The following is a 25663-nucleotide window of genomic DNA, read 5'->3' as shown; positions in this document are numbered from 1 at the left end:
TCATATGAGGGGACACTGTGGTAAGAAGGGGAAATTCAGAGAAGCTGAAAAATTTGTGCAAGATCTGAGAGGAAAATGCTTATTTGGGATTAAATGGTGCCTGTCTCGACGTGTGAAGCGGTGACAGCTCTAAAGGAAGACGGCGAGCAGTAGCACTAACATTGCTTCACCCTCGGGCTGTAATCTCCTCTCCCCATCCTGGTCACCGGACGGAGGTCAACGAACTCGGTACCGTGCGTTTCTGACGGGCCGCGTCCCCGCGTCCCCGTGTCCCCGCCGCGGGCCCGGGCGGCGGGAAGCGCCGCACGCCGGGTAACGCAAAGCAGCTGCGGCCGGGCGGGGGGACCTGCCGGCGGCAAAAGGCGCCTGTTCTGCCCGCCTGGGCTCTGGAGCTGCGAGGACCCGCTGGAGCGCGCACCCCAGCCCGCAGAGGGGAGGGGAGCCCGGCCCGGCCGTGCCCAGCGGCCGTCGGTGTGGGGCGGCGGCGGCGGCGGGTGAGTAACCGCTGCCGGACTGGAAGGGGCGCGAAGCCGCGGCGGCCGCCGGGGACCCTTCCCGCGACTCGGGCAGCGGCGGCTGGTGGGGCTCCGCGTTTCCTTCGCTTCAGGCGGCTTCGCCGGGGCAGACCGGCCCTGCCCCGGGGGCGAGGGGGAGGCAGCCCGGCCCGCCTGCCCGGCGGCGCCTCGCTGAAGGGGAAGGGTCCCCGCCGCCCCTCAGGGTGTTTGTTTGCTGCCGCCCCCCGGCCCCTCAGGCACCGCCGCCCCTATGCGGGCGCGTCAGGTGGTGCCCGGGTAGCGGCGCCGAAAGCAGCTGCCCGGCTGCCGCCAGTGGTGCCCCGGAGATCCGCGTTCCTCAGGCTGGGGCTGCAGCTTTCCCCTTTCTGTCACTAGGGGGGAAAAAAAAAATCATTTTTTTTCTGTTCCGAAGTGTTGACAGTTGTGTGCTCAGTGCCTTCAAAAACCTGGAATGAAGACGTTTGATACTGCCTATTTAACTCCCTGTTTTAAACTGCACTTTATCTGATTTATTTTCTTCCTCTTTTACTTTTATTGCTGAGATTTGTTATCTTTCACATATTAAATAACAATGTCTACGGTATCCAAAGCGGCCGAGGAGGGTCAGCAGTTCTATGTCCTGGAGCAGCCTGGCAGAATCCGTCAGCCAGTGCAGCGGTGCCCGGGGAGGTAATGAGTGCTGAAGGGAATTATTTCAATAACGCTAATGAGGAGGCTGGGTAGCGTTGACTCATCATATCACGGGTGACCTCCTTTCAAATGGCTGTCAGCGATAGTGTCTCTCCGGGATGGTGTTTTAATGTTCATTCACGCTTGCGGCAAAATGGTGGTTTTGCCACCCCATTTTTCACATAGCGTTATATGTACTGCTGCTGTCACGCAGCACAGCTCGGCGCTTCCTTTCGTGTACTGAAGAGATATACAATTCAATTCATAATTTTCTCCAATCTGTTGGCTCCTTAGCTTTTTTTGACTGCTGGACAAGGAAGTTAAATATCTTGTACTTCTTTGTTGTTTTTCAAGACACAGAACACAAAGTCCTTTAAAGAGAATACACAGGATAAAAGCAAACATTTGTCTTCAGTGTGTCGCAGCTGCATCTTAATCAATCATCCTGGTTCTAATTTTCCTTTTGCCAAAAATCTGATACCTGTGAGATCTCGGAGGATCTGGAAGAAGCAGAGACCTCAATGTGGAGTTGCTTGATCTCACATTAGCTGCTCTTAGAGCTCAGGGAACTCCTGAGCCATCGAACTCTCTCCCTTCTCTGCAAAGTGTTTTGTGGTGCAAAGAAATAAATCCTTTGGATTTTTGCCTTTCTGCTCCCCTGTGGGTCAGAGTCCATGTGTGTGTTGCAGTGAGTGGTTAACGATGACAACGGGTCTCACAAAATATGTTTGCTTTGTAGAGAGACTCTAATGTTTATTTTAACATGAGTGTATTAAAACCTACATACAACTTCACTATTCTGTGGAAGTAAACGTGAAAATCATGTATTTCAGTAAGCACCTCTTTTAATAAATCGAAATTAGGGAGTCTTCCTTAAATGATGCCTTGTAATAGTTTAGATGCCTTCGTACCGTTAGGCCAAAGAGACTGGTGTCACTGAAGACGTATTCAGACTTATGCTTACATCCACATTTTGACGTTAGCAGCATTTAATCCTTGCTTAATTCTGGAAGGCTTTAGAAGTTAAGTGCTGTCACAGAAGAATTTGTAGAGAAGCTCGACATTTGCGTTGTGCTTGTGTTTTGATTCTGAACTTGTCAAATGAAAAGTGAGTTTTGTCAGTCTTCATCATGGCAGCAGGATCAAACCTGAAGAGCAGAGAGCTGGACTTACTGTGGACTTAACAAGGATGTTTTACAACCCATGTTCATTATGATGCAACGATTGTTTACTGGAAGGAAAGAAAGAAAGAAAGAAAGAAAGAAAGAAACGAACAAAAAAAACCCAGAGAAGCAGGTGGGAATTCTGCTACTGCATTTCACATGAGCAGTTTTGTACTCGTGCAATATATATTAAAAAACCCCACCAAACGCAGCACTGTGTTGCATTGCTAGTTTCTAGCTCTTTTTAGCACATGATGCTGCAAATTCTACTTTCTTGCTGCCGTATTTTGTAAGGATAGGTAGTGAATTTCCTGAACTAAGGATAAGTTATTTTCTAGATGCAAGCCTGGGACTAGTGTTTTCTAAATGCTAACCAGTGCTAGAAGAATTTGAACAGCCTGAACAAAGTGGCAGGTTAGGTGGCATTAGCCCATAGAACTCTCTTTATTTCAATTACCGTTTTGCTTTCCCTTGTGCTTGTGTCCTTTGCTTTGGTTTATAAATCTAGGATTATTTTATAGGCTTGGTTTATTGTATAAATTTACAAATTGCTGATAAAATAAATAAAACTCACACTTAAACCAAGGTAAAGCAAAGTATTTCAGCTTTCCATTGGAAAAGCTGATATGATTTTGACTTCGGACATTCATGTGTTAGCAGCTTTTATAATACTAGTGCTACATCCATTTACCTTTGGGACTTCTTCAGCATTAGAGACACATAATCCCTGATTTTGGACCAATGCAGTTTCTTAATCTCCACAGACAAACTTTACATGCAGTTTTGAATTGCCCCTTCCAGATGCTGAAGCAGATAAGAGGGAGATCTCTCCAGTAGTTCAGACCTCCCTTCTGGGAGAGTCGGTTCTGAATGAGATGCATTCATCCAGGGGTTTTAGATGATTTAACTGAATTGCTTTAAATTCACTCTTAATTAGCCTAAATTATAGCTCTATCCCTTTGGCTTATATTAATTTTGAAAGTGCAAGATACTTTAATTCTAAATGAGAGCAACCGCATTGGGATTGAACAAGCTCTCCATTAGGTATTTTTACCTAACCAGAAGGCTGACCCATGTTAAAAACTCTGATAAAACTTCTAGTGGCTTCCACAAAGTCTCCATCTCAAAGCTGATTAATTGACCATGTGTTAAGCAGCCATAAGACAGAATTGTGTAGGCAATACTAAGTGTAAAGGACAGTTGATTTTTTTTTTTTTTTTTTTTCCCCCCTTGGAACAGGGGCAATATAACTCAACAAGTGTTCCAATTGTATATAGTCATTTTGCTTCCCGAGGTAAACATTGCTTGTGTTCAAGGCCCAGGCTTCAAACATTTTACCGGACATGGTTCTCATTTCTTTTATACTGGTCTTGTGACAGTCATGTGAATGATGTACTTTAATGAAGTTGCTCTTGATCTTCCCTTGAGTGAATTCTTAAGAGAATTTCTATTGTAGGTCCCTTTTCTGTGAGGCAGGCTCTGTTCAAACATAGATCTAATTGTGTCTGTGAAACCAGTTAAGAATGGTGTGTGCCTGCAATTACATCCTGTCTCTATTCCTCTTTGGAAAGGAGGTGAATTGGCTTCCCTCGCTTGGTTTATGTGAAGTGTCTTGGGTTTGCTGTGATGCTGACAAGGACACAGCTGCCGATGCGTGTCATCTGGCCACTACAGCAACAGCAGCTGTTCACTCTGCTCTTACTAAGCTTGTTGTGGGTGTACTGAGCCTGGGCTACAGCTCAACTAATATCCAGCGGTGTGAACAGCGATGTTGTTCATCTTTGGGCTTGCCATCTTCAGCACTGCAGCAAAGGAGAGATGACTTCAGAGCCACTCCAATGATATCTGTGAAGGGGCCCTTTTGTTACCTGGGCTTGTAGGAAAAATGGGACCTTTTCCAATGTGCTGCTGTTGATTCGGTAAGCCTTCATTTCATTTTTTGACCTTTGACATTCAAAGCTTGGGTGTAGCTATGGTTGGTGTTAAGCTATACCACAAACCAAAGATTACAGAAGACATTTCATAAATTATTCTAGACACGTGTTCTAGTGCATTCCAGTAGTCTTGTAGTGTTAGCTGAACGTCTTCTGACTTTTTTGGCGGATTCTGTTTATATACCTCTTAAACCCAAAAGTACAATTTCTTGGTAAGAATCTTCTATTGTCTTTTTATAAAACTGCCTTTTAAAACTCTTCTGAGAAATGGTCTCGTTGCAAAGTACTAGCGAATAATCAACTTTATATTCTGCAAAGGCATTTTAAACATCTGTTGAACAAAATAAGTGTGGAACTTATCGGTTATGGCCAAATATGCCCCAGGTGCTTCACTTTTGCCCTTGAAGGAAGCCAGCTTTTTTAGTCTTTCAGCTCTTAGACAAAGAAACAAAAACACTTTAGTGGACTACAGTTGTATTTTATTTTAGCAAATACTCTGAGTTCCTGAAAGCCCAATCAACCTTAATATAAACTGACAGTGCTGTGTTGCTTTGGAAGCTCTGTTAAGTTTGCTGATGTTTACAGTGGCTGCTCACAATGATAAGTAGATGTTGAAGTGGTGATCCCTGGATAGCCAGGGGCTGTACGGCGTTCTAAAGGGATCAAGTCCCTGCAGAAGGAAAGATGATAACCTGCAATCTGAAGGTGGGTATAGCAGTGCTTAACCAATACCCTTCATTCTCATTTTGTTGGCTGAGGATAATATCCACTTTAGAAAGAGCTGAATGCTTCCTGGTAAGTAGAGAATGCATTTTTAAAAGGTGGTTAATTCATCATAAGTTGTTTCTTTGTACATAATTGCTTCTCTTGGAAGAATGAAAGCTGGGAAAAGATGGAAGATTTCCAGAGAGGCTTCTTAAATCCTGATTTTCTGAAGTCTGTATAAATTGCTCTTACCAAGCAAAGTCCCTGCTGAATAAAAAGCAGTACTCAGATGGAATTAAGGTGAATTTTTTGTTTGTTACTTACCATGACTGTTTTACTAGCCAGTCTTTGTTGTCAACTCTGAGTTGGAAACATGATAGAAGTGACTTTTTTTTTTTTTTTTTAATGAAAACCATATCAGTAATTCTGTTGCACTAACAACTACCAAATTTCATGGTAGATGATACTAAGCCTACCTGAATGCAATTATTCAGGATAAGGCTAATTGATAGTAGTTCTGTGAAGTTGTTATAATAAAATTGATATATATGAGAGCAGAGTAAAAGTTAGTGTGGGATGCAGTTGGAATGAAGTGCTGTTTATTCCCCTGCTTCCCTGTAGGGTTCTGCCTGGCATGTTGGCCGCCTGTTCTTCACTGTGCAGATCTGTTGTTCCGGAGTCAGCCGCTTCTCTTACAGCTCCAGTTTGCAGTGAGGCTGCTTTGGAGGAGACTGGAGCAGGGCGAGCTGGTGGGTGCCCTGGCCACTCGCAGGAGGCCGTTCCTGTGCTTTGAGGTGTCAGCTCATCTTCCGTGTCAGCTCTGGGAGAGCAGCAGGCAGAAAGGAGCAATGGGGATGTCTGCAGGAGGACTCTCAGGTCTGTTGCAGGGCATTTAGTGGACAAGTGTATTCCAAGTGAAACGCTGTCATTTTCATCTAGTCACATTTTTACATAAGTGATGACTAATGTGAGAAGCTACGGATAGGAAGTAGCTATGATTTTTAATATATTTTCATCTACTTGTCATTCATTTCCCGGTTCATTACGTGTGCTTGAGAGTGGTAGCTTTCTTTGTCCTTCAGACTTTTCTTACTGTTCCTTTTCTTATTTTTCATTAACAAGTAAGACAATTCTATGTCAATCCTGGTAATGAGTCTTTCTGCTACTTAAGTAGCCTAGTTTAATCAGTGTTTATTTCTTCTCCTGTTTGCATAAATAGCATAGATAAGTTTGTCCTTCCTTGAAGAAATATTATATTTTTGGTATATGTATACTCTGTGTTTGATTGGAACACAGCGACTGAGTGAAATTTGGTGGGATGAGGAGTGGGACTGGTGTCTGTTCATCCAGGGAGCCTGATCAGCAGTGCAAAAATAGGTCAAGGGAGACTGGATTTAACATTGCAGGATTGAGGTTCCTGGGACAGCAAATCCTATGCAAATTTGGTTTATCCAAAATGCTTCATTAATTCAGCTACAGCTTGAATGATGTTTATGTCTGTCTGTAAAGTCAAATAACAGGTTATTGACTCTACCTGGGTAATTTCATAGTTTCTTTTTCCTTTCCTGTATCTCACCTGGGCAGCTAAAACAGGCTTGACGCTTCATCTGGTCATATGTTCTGTTGAAAGCAGAAGTGATATTTGCAGAAGAAAATCAGCTGTGTCCCCTGTCATTGCAGAGAAATACCATAGTCGGTTTTTCCTTCCTCTGACCTTTTATGCAAGTACGTGTGTGGGTTTGTTGTTTGGTTTGTTGTTTTTGTTTGTTTGGTTTTTTAAATAAGAAATTGCTTAGTCCACGTTTCTCTGTGTAGATAATAACTAGAAGAAAACAAACTGCCTCCGAATTGTCAAGTTTCAGGTGCTTTTCTTGAACACAGTGCTGGCTATTTATGACTACGTGAGCAAATGCAGTTTCCTCCACAGCTAACTGTGCTGTCAGTGGACTGCATGTGCAACTGTGAACCTGTAATTTCTTAAGTTTTTTGTTCTGTACTTTGTTACTGAAGTGTTCTTTGAATGGACATTTTAATTAGACATGGAAGTATGGATCCATGTATCCTTTATTTAGATACAAATGTGTTTCGTGTGTATACACACAGGGCATGTATGTCATGTTTAATAGAGAAGCTTTCAAAACGGGTCTCTTCTAGGATATATCTGCAAAGCATGTGCTTTTGTGAAATAGTGCCATTTCTTGAGCCATTCCAATACTCTTACTCCTATTAAAAGTTCGATTCTTCAAAAACTGTGTGTGCTTGCAATCGTGTGCTCTGAGATGGCTTTACTTGCTCTTGTGTCTTTATCCACAAGTGATTGCTCAGAGCATGAGGATGTAGAGTTAAGCAGGTATAAATTTTGTAGTAATGAAGACAGTAGTGATATCATGTATCCATTTATGTCAGGGGGATTTCCTGCACAATAAGTTATTTGTGCACCAAGTTATTAGTTTGCATGCATAAAGCTACTAAAATATTGCCTGTTAAGTGCAAGAGATGTAAGAATTATGAGTTAATATATACAGATAAAAAGATGTGAAGGTTTTGGGGTTCAAACAGATTACCTCCTGGTGCATTTAGATGACTACAATGCATTTATTCACTCCAGAAATATCTGAGCATTCAGATTTAAAAGAGCTTTGGAAACCAGAATATAGAAAAAGTTAATGAAAATAAAACATTCACTTCTGAAAACTGTACATCATGAAATATTAATAGCTCCTCTACACATAGGATATGGTTTGTGGAGAGGAATAAAACATTTTGTTGCAGACTTTGCAGTTTGATGTTTGCTGATTAACACTGGAATGTAATTATTTGATGTAATCAGACAGCAAAATACTTTGGGATAGCAGATAGTATGGTTCTGACTGAAAAGGTCATTTCAGAAAGTTGAGGATGTCCTGCTAGCATTCTGTGGGGTCTCTGCTGGTGGCTGAGGATGAGAGTTGTTGAAGTGCATCACCATTTCATTTCTTTTACAGATGTTTTCATTGTGATTTAAATACTCTGAATACACTCAGTATCCCACCCTGGTTTTGACTCTGTTTCTTACTGCTGCTCATTAAAATTATTTTCAGTAAGATTAATTCTCATGTTTAAAGAATAACTAATTGTCTTCTTTTTCCTGCCTGCCCGCCCCCCCACCCCCCCCCGCTCTGGAAAGAGTGCCCAACTTCAGATGCTACTTTAGACTACTGTTAAATAGAGCCATTAGTCTTACCTGACTTCTTTTCTCTGCTTGTCAGCTCAATTACAGGTTGTCAGTGCCAAAGAATAAGCTCTTGTCAGTGGAGCGGAATAGAAGGACATGTTAGCACCTGCTCTCAGCAGAGTTCCCGACCTCTGCTTACCGCCGCACAAACCCACTCAGTTTTAGAGAAGAGATTGATCTGTATTGGTGATGTCTTATACTCACTTTAAAATTGTGTTCGCTGTATGTTAGAATAGAATATTTTGTCACTACAAGTGGGGAAATAAGACATTTAATCACACCTTCTGTATATTGTGTGGTTCTTTACTGATGTCATTTTCTTCTCATATAATCTGGACTGGCAACAAAGAATACTGAAACAAATGTTCTAAGAATGCCTTTCTTTTGCTACTCTAAAGGAAACTACAGTACAGCCACTTTGCAAATGAATATATTTTAAAGTTCTTCCCTTTAGATCTTGTAGTATTGGTCTTGCAAGCCTGTCTAAGAGCCAAGTCCTTATTCACGGTATTCTTTTGAAGAAGGAGGACAAGCGAAGAGGCAATCATTGCGACAATGACTGCCTGTGGTTAATTTGAAACACTTCCAAAAACACCTTAGTGGGCTTCTGAAAATAATGGGGACTTGGGGAATAAAGTACCCAAGTTACTTGTGAAAATGGCATTTAGGAACCTGCAACATCTGGAACACAGAATTCTGAATGTGCTTGTATAACCTTCAAAAAGGTTTTGGCACAGTTGTAAAACCAGAATTAACTTCTCCAACTTTGGATGCTAAAATCGTTTGTACATACTTAGAAAAATGCATAGAATGTACACTCTGTCATCTTTATGCCTGCGTTTGTTTCAGAGCTGTCTAGGGTCAGATTGTGGATGCATTCAGAGCTGCCAGACTTCAGTGAACTGTGGGTTTTTGTGGCAGAAGGGAAAGAGGAGGGAGTCTGTGTGTTTTTTGGTCATGTTCTTTTGTTCCTCACTAAGCTTCCTTCTCTTCATGTCTTCTGATAAGTATCTTAAACACAACATTCGTAATGAACTGAGTGAGCCTGGGGTGCTAGATGTTCCTAGGGCTGCTGGTGAGCCTGGTTCCTTTAAGTAGTCTGAAAGACATTAGTAATCTGGTCTGCTGACTCTGGTAGTGCTGTGGAAGTTCATGCTGAGTTCAGGCTGTTCATTCAGTTAAGTTCATTCCACAGACATTAGGGAATCAAGTACAAAATAATTCTGAGCTGTTGGAAAAAATACTGCATTATTTGTTTTTAAAATAAACATCAAACTTGTATTTTATCAGATAAACAAAAGATGTTCTTAGCAAAATGAGTGCGTGTTTATTGGAAATCATTCTGTATATGAAACCAAAGCTAGCTCTGTTTAGAGTTGTTAATCTAGCAAATTTTTCCTCCCTGTGGTAGAAAGGAAAACAGTACGTATGGTGAGCTCCTGTTACCTTGAGGTGCATTTTAAAAATAATGGTTATTTTCATGGAAGTATAAAGTTTTATAATTCCTATATCTGATAATTTGGTTTTAATGAAATAGATGTGCTGTTAACGCTTTGCTGTGAATGGGGTGGTAGTAAGACAGCAACAGTCATGGTGAATTGCTGTGTCTGTGTGTTGGGGCAGAAAATATGTTCAGAGTATGTTGTATTAGTTCCTCCTCCTTGGTTACCTGCCTCAGATTACTGTTACTTTTGAATGCTCCTGGGTTCAACCACTTTTTCCCCAAATTGTATTCCGTGTGCTCCTTGCTACTTTGTATTCTGTTGTTCCTGTTCATCTGTTGACCACTGACTTTGAAGAATAGGAGGTGAGGGGGCCTTGCTCAGAGTTTTAGAAAATAACTGCTGATTTTTGGCCTTTCCATTTTTAGGGAACAAGTGACACCCTCTTGTTTTGTTTTTGTGGGCCTCTTTTTGTCAGTTTTAAAAACTTCATTGGCAGTTTGAGGTTGTCCCGAGTACTTGGGGGGCACTTGAGGAGGCAGATACTCAGTTGGGTGTGGAAGGACGACTTACCCCATGGGGCAATCTGGCCTCAAATATTACAGGCTTTATAAAATTACATATGTGTTAACAAACATTATAAGTGTTTTGGTTTGTAGACTTGTCCATCATATTTCCTGGTTTTCTTCCTATGTCCTGTGAACACTTACCAAGGCATCCACTCCACACATCATTAAGGCATGAATATCCATCTTCTCTTCCCTTTTCTCCTTTTGTTGGAGTTACTTACATGTGGTCATAAAGACACAGGATGGATTGCAAAATGATTATAAATAATTATGTGAGTAATTCAAAATCAGTTACCTCCACAATAGTAATAAAGTGCTGTCAACCCACTGGGCTGACAGCTATTGATCCTGAATCCTAAATATAATTCAATTTTACCTCTTATTTTGAGGACTTGGAATTCGAGGACTTCAGAATCTGCAATTATTTGCAGGTCCAAACAGCACTTATTCAGGATATTTTTTTTTTTTTTGGTAGCTGCATCTTGATATGTAGGCTTTATCTCGACCCTGCTGAAATCAAGACCTTTTTCTGTTGGCTTCAGGAAGTATTGGATTTGGCCCATAATTTACACTTGCAAATAATTGTCAGCAAAAAAATCACATCTGCAGGAATGGAGGCAATATCTCAAAACTAGGTTAACTTCTCCTTGCGAGGTTTTTTGGAAGGAAATCCTGTAACTGGCTGTGTTTCCTCCCTTGTCCTCTGGGTCTATCAGAACCACAGTGATTTTCAGACACTATCAGATGGCAATGACAAGATGTACAGCTGCCTTCTTGAAAAGAAAGCTTTCTCTAGATTCTGCTCCTTTGTTCCCGCTGTGATGAGCCACAAAGACCTTCACCAGAGAGAAACTGCTGGTTTAGGACAGATGCGAGTGTTGTCCAGGGCTTGCTTGGCTTTTCTGGTCACACACTTCTCAGGCCACAAAGCATTTGATTTTCTGTAGCAAATAGCTGTATAATTAGTCAGGTGTGATCAAAGGTGTAAGGCAGAAATGCCACCTGCTTGTAACAGAAACAAGGGAGGTTTTGTTCTTTCAACCCTCTCCCCACATATTCAGTCATGGAACACGTGCCCCAGTGTTGGTGGTAGGGTTGGCTGGCAGACACCAAGTGTTTGCAAAAACAAAAGCAAAGCCTCAATGTACTGATTTGAATGTTTGCAAGAGAAAAATCCAGTGTATTTCCAATAGATTGTTTACCTCCGCTGAACTGGAAACTGACTGGCAACTTGAATATCATACTCTAGAAAATATTTGAAGTACCTCTTTATTCTCAAGTAGAACTTTATTTAGAAAGACTTTATTTAGAAACATCTACTGGTTTTGAAACATTGAGATTTATAGGTGACCTTTAAACAAAGAACGCAGTATCAGTGTGAGAGATAAATGATTTGATTTCTCCTACGTGCTGGAGTAGAAAGAATTATCTTTAGACATATCTACCTTTTCCTTATGATACCGGTGGGCCTGCAGCTGGAAGGCGGTGTTATGACTGTAGCAGTAGGACTGATGCTTTTGAGTGTATGGAATCCACCTTTATGACCTTTACAGTTCAGGAGGAATTAATAGTGAAATGTTTATCCTCTAGGATGGGCTATGAATGGCTTATTTTAAGAAGAAATCATATTGCAAGTTAGGGGAAAGAACTTAAAATGTTCTAAAAAGCATAAATATCTGAAGTTTTCTTTGAACTGGCGCTTACCTGCATTAATTCCAACCACGTAAGAAAAACAGGACCACCTTCCTATACAGAGAATAAATAAGTCTGTCAGTGTTATGACGTTCTGAAGATTTCTTTTCTTTGCAAGCGCTCAGTGTCCGTGAGCATTTGACTGGAATGACTTTCATCATACTTGGTGTCTATAAGCTGATTTGTAATTATTACTGTCAAGCCTCAAGCTAGGGTCCTTATGTAGCTTGGTGGATGCAAATCAAATTCTGCTTTGCCATGTGGGTTTTCTTTTTCTTTTTTCCGCGTTGCTCTTTGCCTGTTCACAGCTGGCAACGATATAACCTTGGAAGTGGTCCAGTGATTGTTTACATAATGACATGATGTTGTTCTCACCCAGAACATGTAGGTGAAGAAGTTAATACCTATAGAGCATTTGGTCTATGTCTTCTCCTGTCTCACTTTTTCAAAGGATCAATTAAAATTTGAGCTGCCTTTAGCTGTGGTAATTAGTGGGATGAATGTATAATTTTTAATGATTACTATTTGTTTGGAAACACCACTCTTCAAAATAAGCTAGGTAGCAACACCAATCTATTTAAACTTGATTAATTGAGGAGAAATCAGTTAATGATGGCTTCTTCTCTAACTAACCTGCAAAAGAAGGAAGCCAGGACAGCCCTGTTGGGTTGAAGAGCCTGGCTTGTGACATCCAGCTCTAACTCGGTCAGGGAATTTAACAGAGTATGCCAGAAAAAAATATTTAAATAATGCACTTTTTAGAGTGAAATGCGATTAAGCGGCAACATTTCAAACCAAAATGCTGTGGCAATTTCATCCTGAAATACAGCATGGCAAAATACTGACACCGTATTTGCCTGTCTGAAATGCTTCCAGTATAGTCGCCTCTGTTATCTCCTACCGCATTTGGAAAAACATGGTCACCTGAAAGAGGAAGATCCTGCGAGATTACTTAATAGTTCAAGAAAACTGAACAGAGAAGTTTTAGACTGTCTCTTCTACATGCCACTGCTAGGAATAATTTTGGGGTTCTATTCATGGGTGAAACCAGGTTGTATTCAGATTCCTGAGAAATTTGAGTAGTACATTAGTACTTTACAGCAATGGAGAAGATGACCCTTGGCTGTCTCTGGGATGGAGCAAAAGGGTTTAAGGAAGAGACAGAGTGTGACAGAGTAGGGGAGCTCAGTGTGGTGAGGGAGAATAAATCCTTGAAGGTGTGTGTAAATGGTGAGTGAGCACTGTACTCTGGTCGGGAGGAATCAAGATCTGTTCAAGTAAAGGTAGTTGCACTTCATGCCCGTGTAGATGCACACTCTCAGATCTGTGTCCGTCCCGAGGTTCTCAGGGACAAGCCCTGTGTGCTCAGTGCTCCCTACCGGACCCAATTCCTGTGCTGCGGTGCATCAGGAGCGGTGGCAGCACAGCGTTGCAGTAGCAAATTGTCTGTTAGCTTTGCCTTGTGTCCTTCATGACCTCAGGCATTTGCAATTTCCAAATTCTCTGTTCCTCATTCTGACTCCCAAATCCCATGACCCCGATGAAGGGAAGCAGAGGCAACCTGCAATGTCGTGCGGGTGTAGAGCCAAGATCCGTCACATCTCGTAATTCAGTGCTGTCTGGGGGCACAGGGAGCGGGGCTGCATAGCCACCTCTTTGGTGTGTCGCGTGTGGAGTTTTTGTTTTGTTTTTCCCCTCGCAGCTTTGCATGTGTTCACAAAGGGCAGGGTAGGAAAGGGCACAGTGAGGAGCCGTGTTACCAAGTTCTAGTGTAAGGTTTTCCATCTACAAGAGACCCGAGATGTAAGTTCAGGTGATTACTCTGGGCCCTTTTAACTCTTTGGTTTCCAAGTGTATTTTCTCAAATTTGGCTGCAAAAATGTAGAAGGCCCAGTTAAGCAGTCCCAATTACAGTACAGTTCAGAGCAAGAATTCAGTGACTTGGGGTAGGTTGTTGATGGTGCTGGTGTGTTGTGTGGGTGTTGTGATTTTGTTTGCTTTGTTTGTGCTGGTTTGTTTGTTTGTTGGGTTGTTTGGTTTGATTTTCCCCCCACACATTTGGAGAAATGACTAGTAGTATATCAGCCAGTTTGGTTAAAACAAACAGAATGGATGAACCATTTGAACTGATACACTGAACTTTCTCTGCAAGCTTGTCTTTTCAACTGTTTCAGAGAAGTGTGATGTCAAATGCAAGCTATGCTGTAGTTTGTGAAAGGAACCCATGTTCAGCACAATTATGCATGTGTGGGTTTGGTTTTGTTTTGGTTTTTTTTTAATGGGAAATTAATTCAGCACAACTTTTTCTGCTTCTTACTGTGCACAGTTAAACTGGTCTGTAGAGGGTACGTACGCAAGGCTGGCTTCCTGGGGCAGAACTAATCCAATAATTTATGAGCTCAGCAGATGTTTCTGCTTTTCAGGCCAGGTGTAATCTCATGCACCATTTTTCTTTTTCTTCTTCCCTGGAGTAAATGGTAACTGGGCTGATGGCCAAAATTTTAATTACCTTTTTTCTTTTTCCCTTCTAGATGTGTGTAGTGTCACCTTACATCAGACTTAGCCTGTTTTAGCAAAAGTGTGATGGTGCATTTGCTCATAGTTCCAGCAGAAAATGCTCACTGGTTGCTTTACCTTTACAATGGCATTTACCGACTTACGTGAATGTGTCTGGCATAACTGGAACAGCTAGTGAGTTTTGGTCACAGAGAAGAATTTATGTTGTATATCCTAATGAAAATGCTTTTTTGTTGTATTAATATTATTTTCTGCTTACTTCACCAAGGACTTAATTCATCATTTCTTTACCCTGGTTTTACTCTGAAATCGTGTAAAAATTCTGGTCAGAACTGGGCCGGGAAAGTGAGACATCAGGGCTACAGATGTTGAAGAAATACTTGGAGATGTGTGTGATACTCTCCTTGAAGGTCTGTGTTCCTCTGAGGGCTGTTTGCTCCTACCCTTCAGGATAACGGGGCCGCGTTGCTACTAATTGGCTGTACCAGTAGTTTGACCAGGAAAAAAAGAATAACTGATAATAGCAAGAAGAGTACTGACCTGTAGGGAGGCAGGAATGATACCTTGGGGAGCACTGTTAGTCCGGACTGATAAACTGTCTTGTGACTTACCTAGAAGGAGAAAATGACATGTCAGTAAAACTTGTAGAAGACATTAAATTGAGAGTAACTATGCACTAGTGTCAATCCATAGAGGGGGCTAGAATATGGACAAATGATAACAAAGGCTCGCAAAACACATAAAACATTGCCTGTGGGGGCTAGAATTCCTCCATTCATCTCAATTTTTAAAATTATACGTAATAGACCAAGATCTGTCAACTTCACTGGCAGAAACAAACTGCCAGCAACAGAAAGAAGGATTTAATTTTTTAGATACTGAATGTGAATTCTTTGCTGCAGGACTTTTCCTTGCGCAGCTGTCGTGGTCAAGGGAGGTGAAGTTTTCAACCCTGATGATCTCTGCATGCAGAAGCATTGGATATAGTGGTAACTACATTAGCCAAACTCTGCCTTTTGCCAATACAGCTTATTTTACTGGAGAGAGGAAGGATATGCACTCCGCTGGCTATGGTGTTGCAGTAAAAATATTTCATGACTGTGATTATGTAGGCAGAATTAAACAAACAAACAAAAAGCACTGGTATTGTTGTACTGGCAAAATGATTCTGCACAGAGCTGGCTTTGGTTGGTTTAGAAAACGAATTTTAGGTGGTTTGAGTCACTACTAGTTGTAACTAATTTTACATAATGAACTGTGGTCCCTAGATTAAAATCTTAGTTGTGTGGGGCTCTGAAATGAGAGATGCTTTCAGAAGCTGGTTCAGCATTTTGGTGGTTCTGGGTTGCTCAACAGGCGTGTGTCTTTCTAATTGATGTTCAGGCGCTTTAGTTAGGAGCTTAAAGTTAGGTAGTGTGACAGTAAATATCCCTTTTTTAAGCCCAAGATGTGAATGAGGTTCATTTTGGTTGGCAGGTGTGCTCTCTCAGTAGCGAACGTGCTGCTGCGCTGTCAGTGTGTGTGCGCCAGTCCTGCTGCTGGGGCCAGTGAAGCAGGACTGGCCGAAACCATAAAAATATGGGATGATAAACTAACACCTTGTTGAGTTTATTCTTATTTTCAAACCTGGTGCCCATATTTCTAACACTTTTAACCATCTGGAGTCTTGGCAAATATGTTTTCTAAATGAGCAAGTACAGTTCAGTGGGGTTGCAGTTGTTGCGACAGGTACTCGGCTGTCGGAGCAGCACGGCTTGGTGGTCTTTTGTGCACAAGAAAATTCATTGCCTGCACCAATGTAAATTTGCAGGACGTGGCATTTTAAAATGTCAGTAAGTTAAGTGGGGTCTGTAAACATATCTAGGCAGATTTTGATTCCTTGGATGAGTATATACTTACTGTTTGAACACTTTGAAAGGAAACATCCGTGTGTTTTTCTTACATCACGGTGTGATTAATTACAGCCAGTTGAGCATTAAATTACAGTACCAAGATACCTAAACACTGGAGAGCTTTTAGGAGAGAGAATTCTCAATACTGACAGAATTAAGTGGTGTGTTTTCTGATGAAGATTGCTGTGGTGCAGACACTAACACTGCCTCTGCTGATTAAACCAAATTGTAAATAATGCTTGTAGAAAATTCTTCAAAAGCCACAATTGCCTTAGTGGTAATTTTCATGACCGTATGTATCCATTTTAAAGGATACTTAAGGTCTCTATAGCTGACTCCAATAAAAGGAAATAGAATAAATTGCTGCTTAATCAGTACCTTAATTTAATTTCTTCAAAAGCAAAAACCGTTAAGGTATTTAAGATGGAAATGCCGAATCATCCAAAGCATTTCTTTGTTTAAACATAGATTTTATATAAAGATAAAAGTACTAAGGATCTCAAGGCACAGCTAGGTTGTAGAGTGTCCAAGATCGTTTTACTTGCCTCTCTGAGACACAAATATAACTATAAAGACTCCAATTCTTGGCAGTATCCGGTCTGTCATGCTCACAATATGCATAGGGCCCTCTTTTCAGGAGGCCAAACACATTATTTTGAAAACTAAAAGCAGCCCAACTGTGGTGAGTATTTGCAGCACCTTCAAGCAAGTGAACCTGGAGCAGCAACCACACCAGGGAGCCTGGTACTCTGCGAATATTTGCGGCTCTCTTCGTTAGTACATTCTGGGCTGTACCTCTGTTGCTTTCATGAAAAGTAAACATGCAAATGCAGGGTTTGTCTCACTGAGAGGTACCACGTGTTCTATAAAAAGCATTTCAGAAAAGTAATAACTTTAAGCTGACATTTGTTTGAAAGAGAATGAAGATTATCTGGGTGTGTGGTCCAGAAAATGCTGCATTTATTCCTGGGCAAGAGACAACGGAGGAGGCTAAAGCAGTTCAGATGTAGTGGTTTCCATCAAAATCTTTATGTTCTGCATTATCAGATAGTTATTGGTGCTGTGTGACTCCCTATACCAAGTATAATTTGGTGGTAATGATTAGGTAAGGAGTTAAAGTGTCCAGTTTCAATGGCAGCATAAAATAAGGCAATAATAAGTTTAATGTGCAAAACTAGTAAACTGTCAGGTGTTAAATTAAACAGCATAACTCTCTGCCTGGGAATCTTCGTTTTTGGTGGTGTATATTAAACAGTGTACTACTTGGTGTAATTTTTCCTTATATCCTAATTTCAGTATAATTCCAGCAGCTGTTGCCTTGGGAAACACAGGGGTTAGCGATGGGTGGTGTTACTGCCTGTGGAGCCCCCAATGCAGAGTTCAAAACATGTCACTTGATGTCAAAATTCAATGATTTGATCATGCTGGTATTGAAAGACTGGGCTGTTTAGAAACTTGTTTGCTAATGTGTCACAGTCGTCATGTACCGGGACAAGGTTCTCAATGCGTGACAAGCTGGCTCATTTTCTGGAGTAGTAGTAGCTTATTTAAGAGCTGTGCTTTAATAGCAAGACAATTTCGAATCATGCATATATATAGTTTTGCTTTTTTGTCTGCTTTGATTCAGCTGTTCCTAATAGAACAATCAGTTTTGAGTTCATTGGTGTTAACAGCTAATGCCCTAAATACTTCCCCCCACGAATAACAAAATCACAACTGTATAACTAACTACATTGCTTTGATGCCTAGATATGGTTGTGTCTTATAATGAATTCATTTTCCAATAAGAAAACCAATTTTAGAAAACAATAGTTTTACTTATCTATCGTTCTTCAAAGGAACTTAATTTCACAGTAATTCAATTATATAGCCATACTTATTACCTGTTAATGAAGTAAATATTTCTAAAATAATTGTATAACTTTAAGTGTCACTAATGATTTTTACTACTTTATCTTCAAAATTTCTCATTTAGTACTTCAAATGAGCACATTAACAATATTTTCACGTTTTGTGTTTCTCTTTTTTTTTTCTGTTTAATTTTTGCTCTCTTTTGTTAGACATTATATCTAAAAAGTGTCTGCTATGACAAGCTGGATTTTTGCCTGCCTACTGTATATGCTTTAGTCATTTTTGTAGAGTTTTGAAGTGTTCATGCTGTAACATTGCAAAAGATGTATCTGCATGCTTATTTTTTCTGCTATATATTGTATTAGTCACTGTTAACGGAACAAATTACAGTATGTAAATTGGGGCATATGCCTCTTTACTTAGGATCAAAGCTTAAACTTCTACTTTAGGAAGACCTGTTTATGATGACTTTTGTTTATACAGAGTAGGTATAAGAGCAATGTACGAGCTGGGAAACGGCCTCGGTTTCTCATTAAACCCGATTCTTGAGGCGAAGAGGTTCCATAAAACTTTTTATGTTGAGCTGAAATTGCTAACCAAAGTGATCGCCTGCATCTCAGCAGTGTCTAGTAAACATGCTGTGGGATAGATGCACAAGGTAGACTTAAACTCTGTCCAGACTCTGTCCCTGAGTGCTTGTCAAGCAGCACCCAGCAGGCAGGCGCTGGCTCGGGGTGTCGCTGGGCAGACTTGGTGGCCGTGGCAGACAAGGTCCCGCTGGCAGGGATGAGGGTGATCCCGCAGGTACCAAGCGCTCCTGTTGTGCATCGCGGCAACAGCAGGACTGAGAGCTGGCTTGGTCGGTGCTCATACTGGAGGGGATCTCTAACCCTGAGGCCTAGAAACCCTAGAGTAAACCACATCTAATTTTTCAGTCTCCGGATGTATTCTCCTACGTGTCTCTGGGTGTGTTAAAAGCTATTAGACGAAGCCTTTGTTTCAGGTGAGGCAGCTGAATGATGTTGTATAAAGCCGAATATCAAAGCAATTTTTTTTAGTAGAAAAACACTGAAAGATGTAGTGACAAGGGTCTGGAAATGGTAATTTATGTGCCTTGTTTGTATTGCAGCATGTTGCTTTAGAAAATGGCAGGCCTTTGCTGGGAGGAAGAAATTTGCATTCTACTGAGGACTGGGACAAGTCCACTTTGTGATGGAGAGCTAATTGCCACCACCAGATGGGAGAGCAAATTAAAGCAAAGGTAATGAATAAACCTTGGGTCCTATTTCGCCTCAATTAGTTTTGTTTGGTTGGTTTTTTTTTTTTTTTGATATAGTGACCAAAAAAAAAAAAAGATACCTCAGTGGGAACAGTTAATATAGTTCTCTGATGGAGGAAAGTTTCTGTTTGCTGAAGCTTTTCTTCATCTCTTCACCTTTTATAGCTTCATTACTAAGTACTTTCTATCTTGACTGAACGTTTTATTTAGTTATACCAAGTGAACTTTTTTTGCCAAATCAGAGGCAAGAAAAAAAAAATCTAATTATTTTCATTCTTAGAAGGTAGCTGCTGAAAAAGAAATCAATATTGGTGTCTGTGAATGAGCTGTTGGCCAATTGGCAGTGTAATAACCTAGTTTTGGAGAAAACAGAAAAAATGCAACATAGAAATAAATGATATTGGAGAAGAGGAGTTATGTTTAGGGTAAAGAGAATTGCTTTGAAAGCTAAGCTACTAGTCCAATGGCTTTTTCCTATCATAATCTGTCATAAAAATCTTAATCTTGACTATACTCAATGGCTTGTCATTTAGATTTTTGATCTGTATGGATTTTGATGAATTCTCAAAATCTTGTTTGCAATTAACCTTTCTTTTCCGTGTGCTTTGGCTGCTGGGAATACCACCGAGTTAGCCCAAACTTGTTGGTATTAGTTTTCAGTATTAGTCTTAGGAAAAAAATATTATATTAACTGGATTATATCAAATTCTGTAGTACCTTTTCAGGCAAAGTATCAGTTTAAATATGAAAAAACCCCAAGATTCTAGCATGGAAGGATGAAGAGATTTAAAGCAAGGGAAGTTATTGAGGAGCATCTTTCCCTTTATCATTTGCTCTAGGAGATCGAAGCTGATTTTGACTTTTCTGTGTGTATACAATTGACATAAAGTTTTAGTTCTCCCTACACCCCTTACCCCACTCTGAATTCTGTGCCTGTGTTGAGTGTTTTGAGGAAGACCAAGAATGACCAGAGCATTAGGCTCTGCTTTAACTCAACTGAGTAGTATTAAAAAAAAAATCTATGCAGCCAGCATAGCTTAGTTGTGTTTTTTCTGAAAACAAATGTCTGCTACTGTATTTCATCTGTCTAGTAATTATCCTTCAATTTAGAGGGTTTTGTGCAGTGAAATCTATCAAATACTGTATTCAAGAGGATCAGTGGTGAAATCCTTGCCCTGTTACACTTCATGTAGATCTTGTGACTTCAGGAGGATTAGAGTTCAAAGACTCAGTTGAATGAACATGTTTCCTTCAAGAAATGGATTGAGGATCAGACAGCACAATTACTGTGAATGGATTCAACTGGGCAGTTGTTTGCAGATCATCTTCATTTGGCTTATTACCCGAAGACCACTGGTATACTGCTGTCTGGCCATTCAGAAGGTTTTTTTACCTCTGCATCTCCCCGTTTGCAATCAAGCATACGTCGTACATGTACATCCTATACTACAGCTGTGTGCTGGTGATGTCAAGAGAGGCGGACATATTTGCAGGGTTCCATGACTACAGACCTTTAGTTGTTCATTGTCATGCAGGATAAAATTATGATCTTGCTTTCTTGTTTCTTCTGTAAATTTACAAGAGATGGATTTTTTTTTTTAATTAATACTTTTAATTTTTTTCCCTTCTGCTCTACTTCTGTAAATCTGGAAGGCACATTTTGTAAAAACAAAGTTTAAAACTAACCCTAGGTAGTCAATGGATTAATTCTAGAAGTTGTGTTGCAGATTTTAGGGAATTTGGAATTTGAGAATGACTTTTCATCGATCCTCTTTAGAGAGGAGGAGAGTTTAACATGGAAGAGGAGCTCAAAAGTGTATTGTGGATTTCTTGCTTGTTTGTTTCTAATTACGTTTGATGCATCAGCAATTGATTTACCTTGACAAGATATGATATAAAGGCAATCCTCAGTGTCATCTCTGAATTTTTTTTTTTTTTAAGTGGATGGTGGAAAAAACGTTTCCATGGAGTATCAAAAGAGATGCTTAGCATAGGTACTCAGTCTACTCAAGGTGATTAGAATAAGCTCTGGACTCCAGGCTCTTTCTTGCTGAGTTTCAGCATGTGGCTGAGTTGCAATAGTATTCAGGTTTCAGTTCAGGCCGAAGTTTTGTGTTTCTAGTGGTTTCTTTCTCTGAGAAGTTAATGTTTGCTTAACTAGTGCAAGGCGAACAAAACTGAAGGTGTCTCACAACGGTAGGACTCAGCACTGGGGAAATGAGAATTTTGACAGAGCGCTTAATTTTTGTGGACAACTTTTAGTAGTATTCGCTCTCTTCTCTATCTGCAGCCAATTAGGTCCATGTCCACATTTCAATAATTAAATCTCTGTGTTTAGTCTTGTAAATCCAATTTGGACTGTTTTTCAAAGAACATGGCTCCTTTGTCTGACATCTGGATATTTAGTTTATCTGAGCTCTGCATTCGTCACGTAAATGGAGTATTTCTGGTTTGCATCTGCTTTTTGATGGATAAATACATCCTTGCAAATGAAGGACAGATCCACGGCCCAAGTGCTGTGCTGAGTTTATTTGCTGGTTGGTGTTGGTTGTTTTTGTTACAGGCTTTGGTGTTTTGGGGAGGGTAAAGAAAAAAGGTGGAGAAAGCAGTGGAGGGCAAACAGCTAAAGAAGTGGCACCGGGATGTGAAACGTGTATCCTAAGGTGTTAATAGCTATTTTGTGGATCTGCAGCATGTGAGTCAGTAAATGCATTTCTGGTACCTACACAGAGGAATTACACTGCTGTTTATGACAGATAGTTCAGTTTCTGCCAGAGTTTCCATTATTAGTTCCTGTTTTCAGGGATTTGCAATAGAGGCTGAGTCTGTATTTGGGTAATTTTATTAAAGCAGTTTTCAACAAGCTATATGGCAGTGCAAGCATGGAAAATATATTAAATAAAAAGAAATCTCCGAGCCATGGGAACATGGTGTTCTGTTATGTCATGCAAAGCCATCTCATCACTAATACATTGTATAATTTCTGTTTAGCTACTTATTGTATGTAAAGTCAATGTTTTTTCAGCATCGGTAGCTTCAAAACCAAGGGTTTTAACCATCACAATGTTAGCCCAAAAATCACAAGATCTTAAATAATGGGTTTTGACATTCCTCTTTTGTTAATACTGACATGCCTTAAGCTCTAGCTTTGCTTCCCCCCACCCCCCACCTTCCTTAACTGCCGTGAGAACTCAGTATGCATGGGGTTTTTATCCATAGATGCTGATTGGTAGGTGAACATAAGTCTAAGTAGCATTAGCTGCTTATTACTGGCACTTCAGTTCAAAAATTGACTGCACCCAGATACTGGAAAGGAAGCAGAAGGGAAATGCTGTCACTGGACTGCACAGGAGTGACCTGTAGTGCGTTACTGTGATCTCTGGTATCCCAACAGCATCTCCTCATCACCAGTGTCCTGCCGTGACAGTTTATCTACACACCTGCCCCTGCTCTCTCACGGTCAGCAGTGAGCGGACACAGAGCATCCCCAGCCCCACTGCTGGGCACAGTTTCAAGGCCTGGTCAGAAGCCTGACCGTGGTGGGTGCAGGAGTTGGGCTGGTTGCTCTCCAGCTGCCTTCCCTACCCTCCCCTTCCCGGTGGAAGGGATGTTTGAGAATAGAAAGTGACTGAATAGATCCAACGTTACAGAAGGAGTTTTTTGTCTCTTAGCTGAAGCACTGAAGGGGCGGCTTGGCCATGACTGTGAGCACCACATGGATCAGAAGATGTTCAAGTACAGCTCCTGTGAGACTCAAAATTTTGGTACTGGTGTCACAGTATCTGCAGAGATTATTTAGGGTATTGGGTATAGAAGCAAGCTAACTAGAAAATTGATTTAATGAATGAGTAGTTTTTCCAAGATGATAGCTGGGCAGTGATGTCCTCAGCGTTTGTGTCCGGGCTTGGGCACAATCCCAGGATATGATGGGTTGTGGGGAGAAGACAGGGCGACCTGGGAAAATCCTGGCAAGATCAGGGGAGAGGTTCTGGCTTTTTACAGCTTCATCCATGTTTCCATGGGATATAATCTACGGTGACGAATCTGAATTATTTCATAATCCTCATCAGAATAGTATCAGTGAACTTCTTATAATGCCTCCTAAAGACTTTTTAAAATTCTCTAAATGAGCGTAAAATCTGGGAATTTGGCTTTGATTTCACTATAATGAATGCGAATGAAGTTGTCTAATGCAAAGCAAGAGGATTGTTATGAATATGCATGCAGTGCTGCAGCCCGCCTGTGTCGTGTGGATGCCTGAGGAGATGAAATGCGAGAGCTCCAGACTTCTGTCCTCTGCGTCAGCTCTTGATGAGGGACGTTTGAGAATTTATTTTTGAGGTTTTTAGTTGTTTGCTGTTTTCTTTTCTTTTTAAAAGAATTCTTTTAAGAAAGAGAACTCTCCTTAGTGATCTATGATTTTACTAGTATATATATTAGTATTTTTTTCTTTTTCCAGATTAGGGGTTTAGTGAATTAAGTCTTCCTGCTTTCTAAACAAAAGAAACTTAAGCTTTCTATTTTTTTAATCTCAAGACTTCCTAGTTAAAAAAGAAGTCAACAAAGGCACTGATATGTCTGAATTTCACTGTCTTCCTTCTCCCCTCATCTCCCACCCCAATATATTAATTATATTTGGAATTAAGTTAGTTAACTGGTAACAAATGTACAGAATTATGTTGTGCATTTTACAGTCTTCTGCATTATTTAGTGTATTTTTGTGACAGTTATTACAGCTGATGTGAATTTCCATTATTCTGTTGTCAGGCTATACTTGACAAACACTTTTTGACCTATTTTTTAAATATAGATGTAATATTTATATAGGCTTCTATATTCGACCATAAGGTTCAACTACATTTTGTAGCTATAGATGTAGATTCTGACAATCAAACACAGCATTTTGATGTACTTTGTAATTTATTTTAGTTTTTTGCAGCAGCTTCAGGTAATTATTTTTTTAAACTGCTATTTATTTTCTCCCTCAAATGGACAGTGAAATAAATATAATCAAAATAATTTTGAATCAGAAAGTAAACAAGTGTGTGCTGTACTATTTTTTTTTAGTGCACTGAAAGTATACAGGCTGCTTCCAGAAATTGTAAGAGGAAAGAAAAGGTGTTTTTATAGTAGAATAGAATTCAGTAGAGCTATTGTCACGTGGAATAGTTGGAGCTCTGCAATAGTCTTGTTAATTGGTTTTGCTTAGACTATGTAATTATGAAATTACCCATGTTACATTCAAGCAGTTGTCATCTGAGCTTCAAAATCAACACTTGGATTTAGGTAGATGTTTTCTTCAGGAGTATTTTAGTTTCAGGCTGTGTGCAGGTTCAGTGGGAAGCTGCATTGCCCGCTGTTGGGCGCAGTCGGGAGGGCGGTGAGAGCAGCCTGGGTTCTGCGGGTTACAGCTCACAGGCTGCTCACTGCACCCGCAGACACGCCTGGGAAAGTCAGTGGGAGAACACTGGAGCTGTGCGGAACACAATCGTAAAACATTCTGTACATACAGGTACTGGAGCTTTTGTTTTGTAGAAGGAAGATGGAGGAGAGATTGTGTTCCAACACGTGAAGTTTCCTGAACAGAGTTTCATGAACACAACACAAAACTACAAAAAGACTCCGCTTATCGAACTCTGGGAAAAGTTTATTGCTTGTACAACTCCAGTCTGAATGTCACAGCTGTTACTAATTACAACTAGGAGCAATTACACCATCAAGATTAATGTAATTGTACATTTCAGTGCATACAGGATAATGGAAACATAGTGGATATATACAGGATGATGAAAGTTTAATGTAATACACACATTCTTAGCTGGTTAACAACAATTTTATGCCTTTATGTAATACTTTGCCTGTGTGTACCATCACACATACCTCTAATTCATAAGCCGTCAAAACATCCTAGGAAAGAAACTGGCTTAACATCCCAGGTCTGCTGCTATCTTTAGATGTTGTCGATTTGTGTTAGTAAAGATTCTTTTATCAGAAACTCCTTTTTCTTTTTTGCTTACTTGGGTATCTCTCCTTGGTCTAATTTTTTGTTTTTCAAGGAAGCGTTCCAAAGCAGTAGATCCTAAGAAATATTAACTGTTACTAAATGATGCTGTGTTTCTACTTTTCACTTTTTTTAAGAAATTGCTCTTAGGCTTCAGCTAGAAGGGATTTAATGTTTTGATGCTGTTTTTTCACAGCGTGGCTTTTTGAAAGTACTTTAG

This window comes from Caloenas nicobarica, chromosome 8 (assembly GCF_036013445.1).
Source record: "Caloenas nicobarica isolate bCalNic1 chromosome 8, bCalNic1.hap1, whole genome shotgun sequence".
NCBI classification, from domain to species: Eukaryota; Metazoa; Chordata; class Aves; order Columbiformes; family Columbidae; genus Caloenas; species Caloenas nicobarica.
This window is presented reverse-complemented; position numbering follows the sequence as displayed.